The sequence below is a fragment of the Meles meles genome, chromosome 4 (genome assembly GCF_922984935.1).
Source record: "Meles meles chromosome 4, mMelMel3.1 paternal haplotype, whole genome shotgun sequence".
Classification (NCBI taxonomy): domain Eukaryota; kingdom Metazoa; phylum Chordata; class Mammalia; order Carnivora; family Mustelidae; genus Meles; species Meles meles.
Window position 1 is genome coordinate 98393004 of NC_060069.1, and position 21659 is coordinate 98414662.

A 21659-nucleotide genomic window follows, 5' to 3' on the forward strand; every position below is an offset into this window, starting at 1 on the left:
GATTTCCAGATTCCTGATCCAACTCTTGACCTCATGGCTTTCTCTAATTTCATACTGTTGAATTTATCCTAAATATTTCTACTTGCATGTGTTATTTTCACATCACTTGAGAGATCCGAAACAGTAGTCACAAACCTCCACTTTTACTTCCCTGCTTTTGTTCATGGTTCTTTTGGAGATCCTGTATCACAACTTGAGAATCCTGCGACATCCTTCCTTTACCTTGAGTTCAAGTGTCTGTTTTTACTTTATTACTTATGGATGTAGACACGGTAAGTGTTCAAAAACATTTTGGCTGGTGATCTTATTTTTATATTCCTCACTTTTTCTTTCCTTTATGTTTCAAAGAGTAATACTAGAACCATGTTCTGGCTAAATATCTTTCCCCTGTACATACTTTCACTAAGATCGGAGTGGAAACTTTTCCTTCTCCTCCTCGTTATTGAAGTCAAGTTTTGCTATAGAAAAAAATTTTTTTAAAGTCATAAATTGCAAGTGCCTCCTGTGATGTTAATCACCCAGGTCAAGAAGCAGAGTAGGAATGTATCCCATGCTCCTGCCTAGACAACTACAGCATCTCCCTGCCCCCAAGAGGAAGCATTGTCTAGCACTATAGACTTTTTTGCTTACCTATGAAATTTATATGGATGGGGTCACATGCTAGGCACTTTATCTTGGGATTCTTTTGTTCAGTGCTTCATTTGTAAAACTCATCCATGGAATTGCATGTACCATTGCTCTATAATTTTTTTTTAAAGATTTTTATTTATTTGACAGACAGAGATCACAAGTAGGCAGAGAGACAGGCAGAGAGAGAGGGAAGCAGGCTCCCCGCTGAGCAGAGAGCCCGATGTGGGGCTCGATCCCAGGACCCTGAGATCATGACCTGAGCTGAAGGCAGAGGCTTAACCTCTGAGCCACCCAGGTGCCCTGCTCTATAATATTTTATTATTTCAGTATATACTATTTTATTTATTCTCTAGCAGACATACATTTGTGTTGTTTACAGTCTTATATTATGAATATAGTTGTTATGAATATTCTTGGACATATATTTTATTGAATATCTGTATGCATTCCCGTTGGAAATTGGCATTTCGGAGCCATTGGGAATTTATATGTTGACATTTACTACAGTTTTCAGAGATTGTACTAAGGTATACTCCCACTGCTATGTATAAGAATATCAACTGACCCATATCCTTGCCAACGTCTGAAGTATCTATTATTTTAGTCATTTTGGTGGATGTTTTATAGTCACCTTGTGGTTTTCATTTAAATATCTCCGATAAGGAGAGAATTTGAGCACTCTTTCATGTGTTATCAATATCCGAATATCCTCTTTTGTAAAGTGACCGTTGAAGTTTCATGCCTATCTTTTTACTGAGTTATGTGGCTGTATGGTTTTCTGGAATCATTTACATGTTATAGATATGAGTTCTGTGCTAGGTATATCTTACATCATATATAAAACTCACTTCTAGATAGATTATAGTTCTATGTGATGATGGAAAAACAATAGAATATCTTTAAAGCCAAGAGTCCTTAAATAGGACACAAAAAGTACCTATCATAAAAGAAGTATTGAAAAATTGAACTGCATTAGAATGGAGAACTTTTTTTCTTAAAGTCTATATTTATTTCCATGTAGGTGATTTGACATGTGTCTTGCTCTTCCCCAAACGCTTCAGTGAATTGCTTTATATCTGTGGATAGATGCCTCAATGAATCCAGAAAACAGACAGACATGCAATTATAAAGCCTTTATTTTATTTTTAGTTTTTTCTTTGGGCTCATGCTTAGAGAGGTTTCAATCTTAAGAAAATTACATGGTGAGGTAAAAAATAATCAACCTTCAGACCCTCACTAAACTTCTAACCAAACCATATTCTAATTTAAATATGAAAAGTTTGGGATGGTTTTCCTTATCTTTCAGTGTATGTATTTTGTTAACAGAGTTTCAGTATTGGAGTTACAGAAACTCTGGAAGACAGAAATATTAGGTTCATATTAAATTTTCATGTTTGGTTGTTCTTGGGCATGGTTAAATGAGTAGATGGGTGCCATGTGGTTTGTTTGTTTATTGTTTTGGGCTTTTTTTTTTTTCATGCATATTTGTGGAATGAAACCTCTTTCACCCCTGCTTAATTTCCTCAGTGGAACTGCATTGGATAACTTACAAAGGAGGGAGAAATCTAAGGGTTGACATAAGGCTTAGGGTCAGATAACAGAGTCCTAGAATGCAATTAAAAAGCCCTGAAATAGGATTCAAGAGGATGTGTTTGAAGTCTTCGCTGAATCACCTGAAAACTGGGTGATTTTAGCCTGGACTCAATACTTTTTTGGTCTGAATTTCATTTTCTTATAATGAGATTCTATTCAGAGTCAGTCTCTGAATTTTAGGTATTTGATTATGGTGAGGGATAATGACATTTTAAAACTCAACCATAAAGAGAGGTAAAAAGCGGAATTTGGGTAGCCTTTCCTCTCCACTGTAAGAGTCTGTCGTTTCAGTCTGGGAGCACCAGCAAAAGGGAACTAGAAAGCAGGATCCTGCTTTAATTCCTATTCAGGCTTCCTTTGTGAAGGTTGTATGTTCAGGAGAGGTATTCTGGTTTCAGAGGCAAAGGACAGAGGCAGTGACTAACTAGAGGAGCCTGAGAATGATGTGGAGAATAGCTCTGTTCAAAACAGTTCTCTCAATTTATGGCTGCCTCCGCCAGGAAAAGGAATTAGAGATAAGAGTGCCTTACAGAGAGAATTAAAAAAAAAAAATGTGAAAGGCTTTTTTGTTTTAACCTAGGAGAGAACATTACTAAAAAAACAAATGCAGGGATGCAAAAAACGACAAGAAACTGAGAAAGAAGAATTACAAATCTTTCAAGATTTTCACCTAGATAGAATAAAAAGTATGGGTGGATTAAAATGAAGGGGAAATGGAGTAAATGATTAAAAATGTGTAAGCATGAGCAACTAGCAGAGAAGAGAAAAATAGCCCAAGGGTGAACCAAACATAAGGGATATAGTCTTAGGCACTGTGAATTAGAGATAGAGCTTAAAATGAGGTAAGGATGGAGAAAATTGGAAGGAGAGAAGTGAAGGGCAGTGGATTTCTGAGTCAGTTACCACGCACAGAGCAAATTCCTATCTTTAGGTGAGTAATGATGGAAAACTAGTGGGGAACTGGCATCGCTTATATGTTAATTTTCCTTAAAACTGTCAGGAGGAGCTTTTCTTGTTGGGATCCTTTCAAAAGCCCCAGGGCCACTGGAGGAAGGGAGAGGAGAAGGAGACTTTATATATAGTAGGAGTGAGGATTAGGAGTGGAGAAGAACATGGGGGAGGGGTGCTGTAAATAGAGTCTCATTAGCACAGTCAAGCTTGGTGCCTGATTAATTATGGAGTACTTGATAAATAACGTCCTGAAGTCATGGAAATCAGGAGAAAAGGTACAGATAATTGAATGGAATTGAAGAACTGGCAGTGTTGAGAGCATCATTAACATATTTTTGCCGTTGTTGTTCTTCTTGGCATCTGCCCTTGTCACCACTGACTCTGGGCTTCAGCAGCTGCAAGATGTTGGTGGAAGGAGGAGAGATAGGGAAAGTGACTGGCAGTAGAAGCTGTTGTCCTTTCATAGAAGTCCAGTGGTACAACGGGATTTGTAACCAGCCTTTCTTCTGCAGGAGTGTGTCCCTTTATCTTTTTCCATTCCGCAGAATGTTGGTGTTCATTTCCCACAGAAGTTAGCCTCGGTGTGTGACAATGGTTCTCAAGACGGGTCATTTTGGATGGTGTTTAGAAACGTAATACAGGTCGTAAGTCTCCTCTGAAGATATTCTTGCTGGTGATCATTTGCCTGGTATGTGGTATCAGACAAGTCAAGTTTCTGTTTTAGACAATGTAATAAAACGTTGTAGGTTGTGAATAAGATAGCCCTTCGCTTGGCATTGTGCACATGCTTTTAAAAATGTGATTTTTTTTTTCAGTTTTAAAACATTTTTGTTCTCCCTGTAGGAATCTGAGCTTTCTAAGAATTTCTGTGGTGTTTAAAATTAGTACACTAGCAATAAAATTTTGAGAGGAAATTTGTAATACAAATAATTTCAGACGGGTCTAGGAGCAAATTTGGTGAAACAAGCCAAGAAGTGATAGTAATTTCACATCTCTCCCTAGAGGAGGAAAGTGGGTCTCTACCTAGGACTGTGTCGTATTTGTGCATGGAGAGTAAGCTGCCTTCTGAGACCAGAGTATGTTCCAGGTCACTGGGTTATTGCTTGACAGGCTCAGTTCTGCCCATCGTCTGCAGCAGGACATGTGGAGATGAGAAGCACTACAGGAGACAAACCATAAATGACTCTTAATCTCACAAAACAAACTGGGGGTTGCTGGGGGGAGGTGGGATTGGGAGAGGGGGAGCAGGCTATGGACATTGGGGAGGGGAGGCGAACCATAAGAGACTATGGACTCTGAAAAACAACCTGAGGGTTTTGAAGGGTCAGGGGTGGGAGGTTGGGGGAACAGGTGGTGGGTAATGGGGAGGGCACGTTTTGCATGGAGCACTGGGTGTTGTGCAAAAAGAATGAATACTGTTACGCTGAAAAAATAAATAAAATGGAAAAAAAAAAAAAAAAAAAAAAAAAACAGAGAGTGCCAGGGCATGAAGAGGAGCAACTGCCTTTGCTGGCTTTTGGTGCAGATAATAAAATAACTTGGAGAGGATCATGAGAGGTAGAACTGTTCTATAGAAAATACCAACATTTGGGATACTGCCAAGCTTTATCTATCCCAGGAGATTTAATACTCAGTTAATTTTTTTTCTTTTTGTTAAAGAAATAGAACTAGTCCAGATTAAATAAAAATTGACCTAAATGCTCATTAGAACATAAGCTTCCTCAGTCTCTTGTAAGACTTATTTACATGGAGACCACAATAAAACCTTCCTTATACAAGAGCCCCAGGACATGGATACACTTCAGGGCTGGACTCCAGAGAGTGCTGAGGCAAATGGTTAGAGAATGGAGCACAGATCAGGACGAGCAGTGTTTCTCTACAGCTTAATGGCCTTTTCCTGACAATCTTTCTGCTATATATACTTCGCCTCACACAGGAACTTTCTTGTGTTTATATGCCTTTCCCCTTTGCTCAACTTAGTGGTAAGTTTTTTAAAAAATGATTTTTTTTAATGTGTTAAAATGTTTTATTTTCATTTATTCCCAATTAATATAGTTGTTACCTCAAACTTCCTTTGGTGTTGAAAAGGAATGGTTCATGATGTTTTCCCAGGTGAAGGCAGGGTTCTTCCAGAGTGGAACTAGTGGACCAACCAGAGGCCGAGAACGGTTTGTGTATGAAAACTAGTCAGTCTGCTCATGTCAAACATTTACTAGGAACAGGGCAACATGTTATGTTCCAAGATACCTAAGGTGACCGGATCTTGGCAAAAGGAGTGTGTAAAACTTCACAAGTACCCAATAAACTAGCATATTTCAGATCAGCCATATTTTTAGTTCGGGAAATCCAGGCAGAAGTCTAGGGATTCACCTTCAATTCTTTAGCTAATGAAACTACTGCTTTTCTTTTTTTTTTTTTCTTTTTAGAAATTATTATTATTTTTACCTGGGTCTGGAAGTCAGGCTTAGAGCAGTCATTACTACTTCCATTTTTTTGGCTGCTGTTCTTAATCTTTTATTAGTCACTTCTGGCATTTCAGTTTACCAGTAAGGACAGCTCAAAAAAAGACTCTGAAATGAAACTTTTAGATTAGTCTGATTCTTTTTTTTTTTTTTTAAAGATTTTATTTATTTATTTGACAGAGAGAGAGATCACAAGTAGGCAGAGAGGCAGGCAGAGAGAGAGGAGGAAGCAGGCTCCCTGCAGAGCAGAGAGCCTGATGCGGGGCTCGATCCCAGGACCCTGAGATCATGACCTGAGCCAAAGGTAGCGGCTTAATCCACTGAGCCACCCAGGCACCCCCCATTAGTCTGATTGTTTATTGAGCATCACACTTGCGCCACTAATTTGTTCTAGATTCTGCATGGAAATTTCTAAGACAATGCAAACTGAACTCACCACCACCTTGAACCCCGAGAGAAGAAAAGCATGAAAATGTATCTCAAGACCTGAGCAAAATAAATTATTTTTTTTTTGTAGAACCACATTTCAGAAATTCTACATGACACCAAAATTAACAAATAGATTACATGATGAAGTCATGGGAATTGGTGGTGGGTGGAGGGGGAGTTCTTGTTCTATTTTCCCCCCAGATTTTGTCAGGAATTGTGATGAAAAACAACATTAAAATCTAAACAATGACATTTTGGGAAAATGTCATTTTTTCCCTTGATAATAGCCTTTTTCTTTGTTGAAATTCTTATGTATATAAAGTTTTCTCACAGGAAAACATTTATCCACCAGTAATTTGTCAAATCATTATTGTTAGTAAGAAGCCTACATCTTAGTATGGTCCTCTTTCTTACACAGGCTGATCTCAGATCCTAGATTGTCATGATTTCATATAACCTGATATGGGGAAGACCACAACCAGACACTTGCTATAATTAAAATGTAACAGATACTGAAGGGAGTTGAAGGATTTCTTCTCACTTTCTATTTATTGTACATTATGGTGTCATTTTCATTTATAAACAATATCCTGTTGTGTATATTAGTTCAACTCGTGGTTACTTTTCATTATTTCAACTTCTTTTTGACTTTAACAAACTGGCTAAATAAAATTTTCTTTTAAACTCATGTTTAATTCCGTCTTCTAGGGAAGAACATAGTTTAGTAGTTTAGCATATTGAGTGAGTATACTTCGTAATTTCAGAATGTAAAATGAAATTGTTTCTAGAATTGACATCTCTGAGCCAGCCACAAGTCACTGATGTTTTATTAAACTAACAACCAGAAGAGAATAGGAAAAGACAGTCAGACATTTAGATATTTTGTCAACATGCTGTTAAGTGGCCAGATGTTGCAGAAACATCTGGTATTTGACAATTTTGTTGAATCCTATGACTGTTTACATGGATATGTCCCCTTCATTCAAAGACCACAATAATCTCTTAGAACAGTGAGTTTCATGTAGCATCCCTGAACTTATAGTAAGAAATGTCTTTTATATCATGACCCACTGTATTTGTACATATTCACACCTACATCTGTGTCCCTGCCACACATAAATGTATAAATGAAACAGCTTCACAAGGTAGTACATAGCCTTACTATATGTAATGAATTATTATATTTTCTATTCTGTTCCATTATTTAAGAAAAATAACTCTATATTAATTCTACTGCCTATAGAATTAGTGGGTTACAATTCCCATTTTAGAAACTTTTATCACAGGGTACCCCCCGACCTGGGCTGTCCCCCTTATAGGATAGTGTAGACATTACACAATGACATGTAAACTTTGGTAATGTTCAGGAAATGAGCACAGTTCAAATTTTATTCTTGACAAATACACTATGTGTGTTTATGGTGTATTTCTTCTGTAGGGTTCCCAGCAAGGATAGAAAGTAAGGTTGGAGTTAGGGGACAATGCTTCTTGTGTGTGATTGCTTTTCAACAGTTGTAATTGCCAACCTTAGTAAAGATTCCCTGAAGAGAAAATTAGCTGTCAGTAGTAGTAGGCATGATCCTGGTTCACTCAGGAGCTGTAAGCTATGTGTTGCAACCATTTCCCACTGCCATCCTTTATTTCAGAAGGGTGTAGCAGCCTCAGTGTACCACCTTTGGCTCTGCAGATGGGAAATGACTTACTGCCCCGTTGTCAGAAGGCTCTTAAATCTTCTGTTTTTGAATGACTAACACCTGCAAATCACCTGCTTGCACTGAGCACATCACCTCCTTTATGCCCTAGTGGTCTAAAGGTGAAAGTGTCAGAAGACATCTTGTTTACCTGGTGGCCCCCTTACCTAAAGTATTTAAAGGCTTCTTTCTTATTCAGCTTTTGACCATTCTTCTGACCACACTGCTTTTCCAGACTTAAAGCAAATCTCGCTAAGGCCCTAACTATCTCCAGAGATTTAGAAATACTAGAATATTTGAGCAAGATAATTCTTATAAATTCCAGAGAAATGAAAATCTCTGTCCTTAATGATATTTGTGGAAGAAAAATAAACCTCAGGATTTCCTAATGTACAACAATGTTTTTTGTTTTTTTTTTTGTTTTGTTTTGTTTTTTTTCCTGAAAAGTACTGGTTGTATCTCTCTTTTAAATTGTTCCTGCTTTAATTTGAACACATTTTCTCTATGGAAATGCAAAACAACTACTCCTCACCACTTTTGTAAAAACTCAAAATTTAAATCCCCAGATATTTATGTATTTAACTGAAGTATGAATAATCCTAATCTCAAGTATTTTTCTTAAATATTTTCAAAAAGTATTACTCTGAATCTCTGTTTTTGTAAATTATTTTGCTATCCTCACCTTCTTTCCTTCATTGTGAAGGTCAAAAATCTAGTCAGCATACTGGTCTGGCTATGGAAGACTATGAGTGTCAGGGTTCCTAAACTTTAGCCTTCCAATCATGCATCCCAGCTTTTTCTATATCACCTATTTATATTGAGTATTTATAGTATACTATATGTCACATACACATTTCTCCAATGGATGCATTTAAGTATGTGGCTATTTGGCTAATACATTTTGACTTCTGGATTTGTACATTTTTTTTTCTTCCCATTATTTATTTTTCCTTTGCAATTACAGATAGTCATTTCTTTTTTTTTTTTTAAGATTTTTTTTTATTTATTTGACAGAGAGAGATCACAAGTAGATAGAGAGGCAGGCAGAGAGAGGGGGGGGGGGAAGCAGGCTCCCTGCTGAGCAGAGAGCCCGATGTGGGACTCGATCCCAGGACCTCGAGATCATGACCTGAGCCGAAGGCAGCGGCATAACCCACTGAGCCACCCAGGCGCCCCTACAGATAGTCATTTCTATTCCTAGAGCTTCTTATTTGGGCTGGGCCTCTTCAATTTCTTTCGGTAACTGAATTCTAGCCTATTTTTCTGTTACTCCTAAGATTTGTGTAATCCAAAGAATTAGAAATCAACTCTCTAATTCCATTATCCAAATAATTGACTCCTCTTAAACACCAATTTTTAATTAAATGTATCGAAACTGTACCAACTGATGAATCCCTGACACATTCCTGTGTCAGCTGTGTCTATATGACCAACTAGTGGTTCTGTGATCCTACTACTTCTGAGTATATGGAATTCCCATGGCAGGTGTTCATCTACCAAAATTCATTGAAATATGTTAGGAATTACAAAAAGCTCTGGCCATACGGAAAATGCACTGGCTGCAGGTTGTTTTCAGATGGGCTGTTGTAGGCAAAATTGAATTTATGTTGTTTCTTGTTCCTTGTATAGAGTATCACATTTGGTCAGATTTAGCTCATTTAAATGTTATTGTGAAATGATCTAACACACTCCAGGTACTAATTGTACATACTAAGTGAACTCTTGGTTAAAAATGTTGGTTGGGAGGAATACTTGATTTTGTTCCATGATTATGTTGTAGTGTGGGTGATGGAGACATCTGGTAATGAAAGACGACGGAGAAAGAAACATTCTCCATGTTTGAGAATCTTATCTGTTTAGGACTTTCACCTCCTTTCAAGATGAAATGTGCAAGGGTAAATGAAGTCTTCTAATCAAATATAGTGTTCTGCTACATAAAAAGTCAAATACAGTGTTATACTCTAGAGGACCACAAGAGATAATTAATGGTCCCTGGGCTTGGATAAACAGCAGGGAGAGAAGCATTTGGAGAAAACAGTGCTTTTTGAGTTTCAATGCTGGAGAAGTAGCTAACTCCAGAAATGACACAGTGTAAATAAGTTGCATAAGTATGATGGAAAATAGCATTAATTACATCTCAAACATTTTTCTTTCTTAAGAGGAATTTTGGCTATTTATAATTTTAATTGATATATATTCTTTTTCAACATACATCTCACACATAGGTATTTTTTTCCTTCTCTAGGAATGATTCATTTCCAAACATGTTATTAGCAGGAATGCATAGACTCACTGACAATAGATAAATAATGTAGGGATTCATTGAAATGGAACCAATGCGGAAATGTTTAGAGTTTTGTTCATCCTGTTAATCTGGTTCTTTTCGTCACTCACTAGGTATCTATCGACTTCCTATACTCTGTGTGGCTGGTAATGGAGAAGATGAAAAAGAAATATAAAATACCCAACCTGCCTCTTCTAAGTTCACAGATTATATAAGATACAAGTCCTATTCATATGAAACAGTGCATAATGATAAGAGGTGGCATGTATTTTAGGCCAAAATTAATAGTAGCAAGAGCTGTGGACTTCTGTGTGCTAGTGGAGATTAGATAATAAAGAAGGCCTAGAACTGTAAGCTTACCCTAGGCCAGATTTTGGGACAGTTCTCTTTAGGGAGGGGAAATTTATAAAACTTTATTCATTTAGGTGAACCAGAATGACATCAGCCGGCTGCCGCTCCTGTTATGTCCTGTTCCCCCATGTTAGTTAGGGCTTGAGCCCCTGTGTTGTGCCTGGGACAAAACCATAGTCATATACTCTGTGGTTTTGTGTCTTTGATATTCAAAGAATGAATGTATAATAGAATTGCCAGGCCAAGAAATGAATTGTAGTTTATATTTAGTCAGGGTTCTTTTGCAGACTTGGCCACCCACCCTTGGGATATAACAGTTCTGTGAGGGTAATCCAGGATAGTGGATTAGCAGGTGGGCATGTTGAAAGGTGAGGGCCTTTGTTTGGTATTAATTTTTTCTGAAATGTTTGACCAAAGATCAAGGTCAGCCAAATGAGGTAGAATTATGCCAATGGACTGGTAGAATCATGAGGGCTAAGAAAGTGCAGGATGAGGATGAAAATTACATTTTATAGGAGGGGAAAGTAGGAAGGGTGGAAACGGAGCCCCATCAGGCAGAGACTGTGATGTATTTGTCACTGTGCCCTGTGTAACACGGTGACTGGAACACAGTAGATAGAAAACAAAATCTGCCTAGTGACTGCAAGAGAATATCTTATGTGAGATGTTCAAAGTGGAATGATTTCAAATGATGGTAGAAGATGAGGGGTGGTGCCACTGGCGGTACCGAGGGTGAAGAGCTATCACAGGAGAGTGTCTCTTGGTTGTGGAGGAATTGGAGCCAGAATATCACCCAGAAATGAGAGGAGAAAGGAAGCCTCAAAGGCAGCAAGAGTAGAGACTGGGTTTGAAGCCTGTTAGGGAGCAGAGAATAAGCTGATCTCTCATCCCAGCTCCCTGTGTTGGTGGAGATGGTAAGGTGAAGGGAAGCAAGAGGTAACACATTTGGAAAAGACTGGATGTTACATGGTAATTTCGGATAAACCGTATTTAGCAAGAGGAAGAAATGGTCTTCATAAAAAATGTGAAGGAATTTGTTCAAAGCAGAATACAGATTCTAAAGAAACGGCCACAGACAGAGCTAGCCTTTGAAGGACAGCCTAGGAAGAATCAGCTGATCTAAATAGGGCTGAGAATAAAAATGCAAAGTGAAAATAATAATAGGAGTTAAGATCAATGGTTGTGCAAGGGGATTGGAAAATGAATTTTTGAAAGGTTAAGTATAATTATTTTGTTACAATTATTGGGTATCCAAGTAGAAACATCCAGTGAGAAGATGAATGCATTTGAAAGCAATTATTAAAAATATTTTATAATGGGGTTTTGATTATTTTTCTTTCAATTTCTAATATTTTGCAAGGGAGATGGGCACTATTACAAAACATGAATAGCCGATCAGTGCCAGAGAGCAGTTTGAGGTTGTTTAAGGTCATAAAATAGCAGTTAGTGAGTACTTACTGTGTGTCACACATGGTTGGGAGAGCTTTAAAGCCTTCAATTCATGTAATCCCTGAAAAGGCCCTGTGAGGTAAATACCAGTATTGTACCAAAGGCATGGAGTACAAAAAAGGTAAATAAATTAATTTACATAGAAATGCAGTATTGGAAATGGGATAGGACCCTGACCAAAGTTTTAAGCCACTACGCTATTTTACTTCCAAGCTTTAAAAGGGTTTTTAATATTAAGCCTTTCCAACAACCATCAACATTTATCCATTATCATAGCACCCTTCTCTTGGCAGACAGTATTTATTTCTCTGTGTGTATCTAGAACATGTAGAAAGGGTTAAATAATAGAAGGAGTAAACACTGAAAGAATAATAGGCGCCAATGCGCAAGCCTTAAAAAGAGGGACAGAATGGCACATCATAATTCAATGGAACGATAAAATGTGATGGATTTCCCTACCACCCAATCTTTCATTGACAGGTTGGTGTCATTCCTTCTGATGCAGCTGGATTACACTGGCCTGCAAGATAGGGAATGACCACGGCTTTAGGAGCTGCTGAAATACACTATTGATCAGTCACTCAGAGGTGACATGAACTGGGCTACAGATAATCCCTAAACTTGCACTAAAATTATCCAATTTGGTTGAATCTGCTATCTTTAATTTACACAGTATCTACAAAATCTCCTTGATTTTAAGGCCTGGGAAGGGAGAGTGATATCCAGTGAGCAGGGGAGATTTGAACTCTGCCGAGAACTGTCTTGGAAGCCACGGTCAGATCATTTCTTCTAGAGCCGTGCCTAACAGATTCTCCATAAGTGTTTGTTGGATTGTGGTAAATTTAATTAACAGAGCCAATACAATATTTTATGTGATATGTATAAAATTACAGACTCTTGCTAGTACAAATTTAAAATTGATTTAGTCTATATTTATTGACCTGGAGTGATGTTCATAGTGTACCGTTAGGTAAAAGAAGGGCTATTCCAAAGTATAATGGACATTAAGATTCCTCTTGTGTTCTCCAAGTAGAAAACAACATGTGAATATTTCTTTTTAGCGGGCAGTCCTGAGGCCATATAGCACAGTGGGTGAGCGTGTGGCTTTGGCATCAGATCAGAATATTATCTAGATGCTCCTCCTATTAGTTGTATAACTGAGTAAACGCCTAAATTTTTCTGTGCTTCAATTTCCTGATTTGTAAAAACGTGAAATAATAGAACCTACCCCATAGACATTATGAACATTAAAAGAGATCATGAGTATAAAATTTTTAATATAATGCCCGGTTTATGTGAAGCATGATCCTTATGATAAGTGTGCAACGAGATTTGCCAAAATGTCTTTGTCCTTTTTTCCTGGATTATTACTTGAGACAGGGGTGATATTTTGCAATTAGATAACAACAAAGTATTTTTTTTAATTTCAGGACTAAAATAACATAGAATCTTTGTGCTAGAAGGGGATTTAGAGAGTATTTGTAGCAAATTTCGTGCAAGCACAGGAACCCCAATGTACCTTGCTGAACAGATTGACATTCAGTTTCTGTAGAAACACCTCACACCACCACCTAACTAGACTATATGTTCTCTGAGGGCAGACTCTATGTCTTCCATTTTTGAGTGCCCTTTGGGGTAATTATTGCATAAATCATGGGTGTGATAAGTGTGGTATGCTTAGAGAAATCGAGTCTATCCTTTTCGTCCCAGGGGATAGCCACCCTATCATGGGATGATTTTAGATTCTTAATACAACTCTCATTCTCCCTTTACAGCTGAGAGGACTTCAGTAGCATGGCCTCCTGGGGACCAAGGGAAAACACCATCCCTTATCACTCTCCTGGGTCTTTTCATAAGAAGAGCTCACATAGGGAAGAGTTTAACTTCCCCTGGCATCATTAGCCTTAACAGCTGTCTCCCAAACAGCATCCTGAGTCCTTAAAAAGCAGATTAATAAGGTTGCACCACAAGGAGTACAGCACTAAGGTGTCCACGAGGGAATATCTGTTGGAGTTCCCTATTGTCAGCCCTCTGACAAGTTGCTCTCCAACATGTATTTCATGTGGTGGTTCCCAGAATCACTGAGGGATCTTGGAGGGTGGGAGGAGGAAAAAGAAATATGCATGTTAGAAGGAATATTCTAGGTGGCTTTTTAGACCTGGGGACTTCACCTGGGATTAATAGTCTGTTGAACTGCAACTCCCAACTTTTCCTGGACTTCACTACCTGTGGCCCTTGGCATGCCCAGGCCTTTTTTTAGAAGTAAACCTTTATCCAAGAAGAGTACTCTATCTTTGGATAGAACCATGTGGTGGGAGCCCTGAGAAGGGGAGCATCAAAGTATTTTTGGAAAGAACAGAATTCATTAGAGATTTACAGACCATATAGCTCTCAACGAACCAGATGCCATACACAGAACTTAAAAATACACATACAATGTAAAAGATCCGAAATACACCACTTCCACTCTGACAGGCATGAAAGAGATTAGGCTCCTTTTTGCCCCTTCATAGGCTTTATACACTTGCCAGTGTGAGGGAAGCCCTGATCTTATTAAGCATGTGTTCACACAAAGCTGCCCACATACTGTGAGAGAAAAAGAGCAGACTGTCTCAACTCAGGCAACTACTTTGTTCACTAACAACACACTCATTAACCATCCCATTCCTTCCTTTTGGTGACTTCCAGGATTCTTGGCTCTGCTTGCCTGCTTGGGCTTAAGGCAGTCTAAGTTCCTTCCTTTAGTTGACCTCTCTTGGCTTTCCCAAAAGATATTGTTGCTATGCTGGGACAGTAAGCTAATATTTTTTTTTAAAAAGATTTGTTTTAGAGGGAGAGCGTGAGCAGGGGGGAGAGGTAGAAGGAGAGGGAGAAGCTGACTCTCCACTGAGCAGGGAGCCCAATTTGGGGCTCAATCTTAGGACGCTAGGATCATGACCTGAGCAGAAGGCAGATGCTTAACCTACTGAGCCACCCAGGCACCCCCAAGGGACAGTAAGTAAAAAAAAAACCAATATTGAAGAATGTGTCAAAAGCCCATAAAGATGCTAAAAAATATATTTCTAATCCTCTGAAAGATTCTCCCTATCAGAAAGATGAGAGGTTTTTTTTTTTTTTTTTTGGATTCCGAGGAATGTTCATCTGCTATGTTCATTTTGAGGTTCTTGGAAGACGAAGTAGACTTTATTTTGGCTGTCTTTGCATAGCTGGGGGATATCGTGACCTAGTAATAAACATCTGCTTGCAGCAAGAGTCCTTATGTATGACTTGCGGTTAGCAATCAGCTGTCAAAATCAGTGCTTTGATTTGTATTTCCCTGATGCCGAGTGACGTGGAGCACTTTTTCATGTGTCTGTTGGCCATCTGGATGTCTTCTTTGCAGAAATGTCTGTTCATGTCCTCTGCCCATTTCTTGATTGGATTGTTTGTTCTTTGGGTGTTGAGTTTGCTAAGTTCCTTATAGATTTTGGATACTAGCCCTTTATCTGATATGTCGTTTGCAAATATCTTCTCCCATTCTGTCAGCTGTCTTTTGGTTTTGTTAACTGTTTCCTTTGCTGTGCAAAAGCTTTTGATCTTGATGAAATCCCAATAGTTCATTTTCGCCCTTGCTTCCCTTGCCTTTGCCGTTGTTCCTAGGAAGATGTTGCTGCGGCTGAGGTCGAAGAGGTTGCTGCCTGCGTTCTCCTCAAGGATTTTGATGGATTCCTTTCTCACATTGAGGTCCTTCATCCATTTGGAGTCTATTTTCGTGTGTGGTGTAAGGAAGTGGTCCAATTTCATTTTTCTGCATGTGGCTGTCCAATTTTCCCAGCACCATTTATTGAAGAGGCTGTCTTTTTTCCATTGGACATTCTTTCCTGCTTTGTCGAAGATTAGTTGACCATAGAGTTGAGGGTCGATTTCTGGGCTCTCTATTCTGTTCCACTGGTCTATGTGTCTGTTTTTGTGCCAGTACCATGCTGTCTTGATGATGACAGCTTTGTAATAGCGCTTGAAGTCCGGAATTGTGATGCCACCAACTTTGGCTTTGTTCTTCAATATTCCTTTGGCTATTCGAGGTCTTTTCTGGTTCCATATAAATTTTAGGATTATTTGTTCCATTTCTTTGAAAAAAATGGATGGTATTTTGATAGGGATTGCATTAAATGTGTAGATTGCTTTAGGTAGCATAGACATTTTCACAATATTTATTCTTCCAATCCAGGAGCATGGAACATTTTTCCATTTTTTTGTGTCTTCCTCAATTTCTTTCATGAGTACTTTATAATTTTCTGTGTATAGATTCTTAGTCTCTTTGGTTAGGTTTATTCCTAGGTATCTTATAGTTTTGGGTACAATTGTGAATGGGATTGACTCCTTAATTTCTCTTTCTTCAGTCTTGTTGTTGGTGTACAGAAATGCAACTGATTTCTGTGCATTGATTTTATATCCTGACACTTTACTGAATTCCTGTACAAGTTCTAGCAGTTTTGGAGTGGAGTCTTTTGGGTTTTCCACATATAGTATCATATCATCTGCGAAGAGTGATAGTTTGACTTCTTCTTTACCAATTTGGATGCCTTTAATTTCTTTTTGTTGTCTGATTGCTGAGGCCAGGACTTCTAATACTATGTTGAATAGCAGTGGTGATAATGGACATCCCTGCCGTGTTCCTGACCTTAATGGAAAAGCTTTCAGTTTTTCTCCATTGAGAATGATATTTGCGGTGGGTTTTTCATAGATGGCTTTGATAATATTGAGGTATGTGCCCTCTATCCCTACACTTTGAAGAGTTTTGATCAGGAAGGGATGCTGTACTTTGTCAAATGCTTTTTCAGCATCTATTGAGAGTATCATATGGTTCTTGTTCTTTCTTTTATTAATGTGTTCTTGCTAGATCTATACCTCGGATTCCTCATCTATAAAATGGAGCTAGGAATTAGTCTCGTCTTTTAGTGAAGATTGAATGAGTAAGTCCTCAGTTGGGAATAGCTATTTGTGCTATTTTTCTTCTCCTATCACCTGTAGCTCTTTGTGTTCTTCAGCCACATTTGTCCCTCCTACCCCTCATAATCGATTCTAGTTTTCTGCCTTTTTTTTTTTTCCTTAACTAAGCCTTGTGGTTTTAGAACCCCCCACCCCTTTATCAATTCTTCAGAACTTGGGTTACCCCTTTCTTTCATTTTTCATTATCTGCTAATTATCAAAATCTTTCTCAGTTAGGAGCTATACAGGTCTCTTCTTTTTGGCCAGTATAGCACTCTTCAAGCACTTGTTTCTCTTTTTAAAAAGTGCTGAGTACCATCTCTAGTCCCCTTACGAACAATATATTTTGGTAACAATTACAACATTTTTACATTTAATATGTGAGAATCTATAACAAGGTCTGTCTTAAGAAAGGCATTTTCACAAATAATATATATATTTGCACTGTTTTTGATTGATTTGATTCACATTACTCTTAAAATCTTACCAGGTACCGTTTTAGTATTAAATTTATATGAGGCCTAAGATAGAATCAGTGTTAGAGATGATGTTAAAACATGGCAAAACTTCTAGGGGTCAGTGATTTAATATTGCTCTAGCTGGCAGTAATCTGTTTCTTAAAAGAATATGAATGATCAAGCATAAATATATGGGACTATATTAGGAGTATAATTATAAAGAATCAAGTCTACCTTGTTTTTTCCATACTCCCTATTCTCCCTTTTGAGTGTAAAACAAACAAGCAAACAAAACACCAAAAAAAAAAACACCCTGAAATATATTTTTCATATTTTCTTCTTCCAGACTATCTTCATGATATGAACACAGGGAGGACCAGCATTTGTGGATTTTTTTTTTTATTTTTTTGAGAAGGAGAGAGAGAGACAGAGCACACACGTGCTCTAGTGAACACAAGAGGGGAAGGGGCAAAGGGTGAGGGAAAGAATCTTAAGCAGATTCCATGCTGAGTGAGGACCCCAACTTGGGTCTCTTTCTCATGACCCTGAGATCATGATCTGAGCTGAAATCAAGAGTCATTCACTCAACTGACTGAGCCACCCAGGTGCCCCTTTGGATATTTTCTGCATGTAGTAAATTAGATGGAAACATGTGGATTTATGCTACTTATTCTTATGTACATTAACCTGAATGAAAATTTTTTTTATTGTTGTTATATTGAAACTTCCTATACCTGGTGAGTAGATGTTTCTTTTTATTTATCATATTTTTTTATATCTGTTGGAATGCTAATCATCTGATTTGAAATGAAATGAACTGGTCAAAATCATTTGGTTATTTAAGCAATTACTGAGGATCGTTTGCATACCAAACCTTTACCCAAATCCTGGAGATGTAAAGATAAAAATGACCTATCTTTATCTTCCATGAGTTTTTAGTACAGTGGAAGGCAGATAGCTAACAAATGTCTGTCAAAACATTTTTACGTGTCTTGATGGAATTGTATGGAGAACACAGTAGTGCTTTAAGGAAGAAGTTGTCAATTACATACAGAAATATTGTTAAAGATGTGATTTTTCTATTTGTCAAAGTCAAGATTGCCTTAAAAACTAGGAAAAGGGAGGTCATTATAGCAGAAAAAGTTTTAAATGCCTGAAACGTTTTGGGTTATGGAATATCAGGTTTAGTAGGCAGTGGCAAGAGGTAAGTCTACAAACAAGTAGCCTGAAACTACATGAGCCACAATTAAAGGCTCTGATTTTGAAGAATGTGATCTGATGGTTGTATTTAAATATCCAACTTAAGGAAGATGAGGGATAAATTAGAGATGTTATAGAAATAGTCTCATGATATAATCCAGGGGAGAAGTGTGGAAGGCCGGAACTAGGCAGAGTTACTGATAGAGGAATGGATTCAAGAGGTTTATAATGGAGAGAGAGAACTGGATCTTGACTGGAGATAGGGTGTGGGGGGGTACAGGGGGTTGAGTTGGTGACACCATCGGCTATGTGGTTTAGATAACTCAGTGGATAGTATTACCAATAACTGAGAAAGGGAATACATAAGAGACAGTGGAAGAGTTGATGTAGATTTTACATGGCTACATAACAAGCTAATCCCAACTTTAGGAGCTTAAAATAATAAGCATATATTGTCTCGCATTTTTTTTAAGTAAGGAATTTGGGCACAGCTTAGATGAGTGGTTATGGCTTAGGACCTTTCATGAGTTTACTGTCAAGATGTTGCATAGTGTTGCAGCTATCTGAAAGTTTGAGCATTTTCTAACATGATTCATTCACATAGCTGTTGGCAGGAGACTAGTTTCTTGTCACATTGGTTTCTTCATTGATCTGCTTGAGCATCTTCATGGTAGTTGGCTTCTTCCAGAGCAGGTGACCCAAGAGAATTGAGGAAGAAGCCATAATGATGGCTTCATTTATGATGAAGCCTTATAAGTGACACCTATCATTTTTCTGGTATCACAGTGGTTACTTAGGTCAGCACAGTTCAATGTAGGAGAGGACATAAAAAGGGTATGAACACAAGAAGGTATGGATCATTAGGATCCTCTTGGAGGCTGGCTATACCATAAGGCATATTGAGTTTAAGTGTTAGGAAGTGCTTCATTGTGTAGTAAGGAGTCAGATATATGGGTCTGGAACACAAGAGAGTTCAGTGTAGAAAAAAAGTAACAAGCAAAACCATAAAAATTCAGGAATATCTTCATTCAAAAGTTTGTCAGAGGGAAATGATATATCACTGAGAAGGAGAGATCAGAGAGTGAGGATAGTAATCAGAAGAAAATGGTAGCTCTAAAATTAAAAATGGTAAATTTCACATAGTACACATAAAGATTAGAAAAGAAATACATTGGATTTGTTATAATGAGGTAATTATGACCTTTATCAGTGAGTCTGGAGAGGAGCAAAAATCTTAATGTCCTGGAATATGAAAATAAAGTAAAGAAATGGAGACAGTAAGTAGTAATTACACTTTCAGGGATTTGGCTAAGACAAAAGGAGAAAGAGGGGCTGTGTCAGAGGAATCAGGGGAAGGGTCATGTATGTGATAGGAAGATTCTAGAATGTAGGTAGAGGAAGACTAAATATTTAGAAAGTAGAAAGGGTCATTTAAAGAGCATGGTCCCAGAGGAGAAAGGAGTATTTTGATAGCAAGAATTCAGGTAGAACGTTTACTCGAAGTTTGGATAAAATTTTCCTTTTCTTCTCAGGTGAGTTACTACAGAAATATGAAGTAGGTTATGGGAGTTGTGAGGGGAAAGCTGAGATGGTTCATACTGGAGAGAATTAATCTTCTCTGAAAAGTATGAGTTCTTGTGATACGTGGTTTAGGGCAGGTGAGGTAAAGGACAATGCAAATAGGTAGTTTAGAATAGTCTTAGAGAGAATGGAAGTGGGTGACCACACCAGGATGGCAAAGTGTTCTAGCGGTGCCACTGAGATTGGAGATGATAAATTAATGGTGGCAATAGTGATATTTTTGATTCTTAACTTCTGCAGTCCAAAAAACTAGGTAGAAGAGAAACCATATTGTTTGGTGGTGAAAGCAGTTGGAACAGGGTTGTCTGAGTTCAAATGCAGTTCTGTCACTTAAAGCTGTGTAATCAAAGGCAAATGAACATTTCTGAGGCTGTTTCCTCTTCTGTAAAATGGATGTTATAATAATAATCAATAAAAAGTAGCCATTATTATGGGGGTTATTTTATTTGTCTTAAGATCTACTTCTGAACATTTGTTTTTGTGTTGTAATAAATAATATAGTTTAGCTTCAAACATTTTTAGAAACAAATTTAGATATAATAAATGAATTCTTGGAAGATTTGTAACCTGATTTTATAGATCAAAGAGTTTTGTGTAAGTGTTGAAAGGCAATGTAGTGACTAATCAATAAGTCAACAACTAAATCCACCATGTGATAAAAGATAGAATAGATAAGCAATAAATGAAGACCTTCTCTACTTCTTTATCTGTTCCTGTTTATTTTTTCTTTTGCAATGCTTGGTCTAGAAAGAGTCCATACTCTCAAGTCATTATGACTAATTACCATGTACCTCCTCATTTTCCTAAAATGTGTTGAAATTATTTTAAAATTTTCTTTATGGGGCTTGATTAATTCCAGGGGGTTCTACATTTTTAAACTAAGTATCTATATGTACATCAGTTTAATGCTTAGAGAAATTTCTTTGTGCAATTGTCTTTCAATTCCCTAGAAATTTCTGGAAAAGCTAGATGGTATATAAGAATTAGGTGAACTAAAGCTAGGCTTTAGCATCTCATGTCGATGTTCTCCTTTATGTTTATGGCCAGAAAGAAATTTGTATTTATTTATTCTAATGGGAAAGATTTTTTAAGTTGAGATACTTTCATGAAATGTAGTAATTGGCACAGATGCAGTTTAGAACATTCTCTTTTCTTTTTTTTTTTTTAGTTTAGAACATTCTAGAATGATTAGTACACTTACAGAATGGATCGTGATTCATGTAGGAGATAAAACAGCCCAATACTTAGAAGAACATGATCATATTTTTGAGTGAAACAGATTATAGCACTTCATTTTGGATTGATCTGGACATTAGATTTTGCCTTGTTGATGAATTTCTTGTCAACTTCTCAAGCATAGAAAATGAGGAATTAACAACTTGATTTTGGGGAGTGATATTGAAGGTCCACTAATCAAACCTACTTTTGCAAAATAAATCAGAAATATTGAAAAAAGAATCATTAGCGTGTGAATTTGGTTTTTATATGTGAAACAACTAGATTATGTAGATAATTTTATATCAGGTGAAATTATAGAGAAGCTTAGATATCAGGTAAACCTTAAAATTGAAGAGTAACTTCAGTGTGGGAAAGGAGTTTAAAAGATCAAACA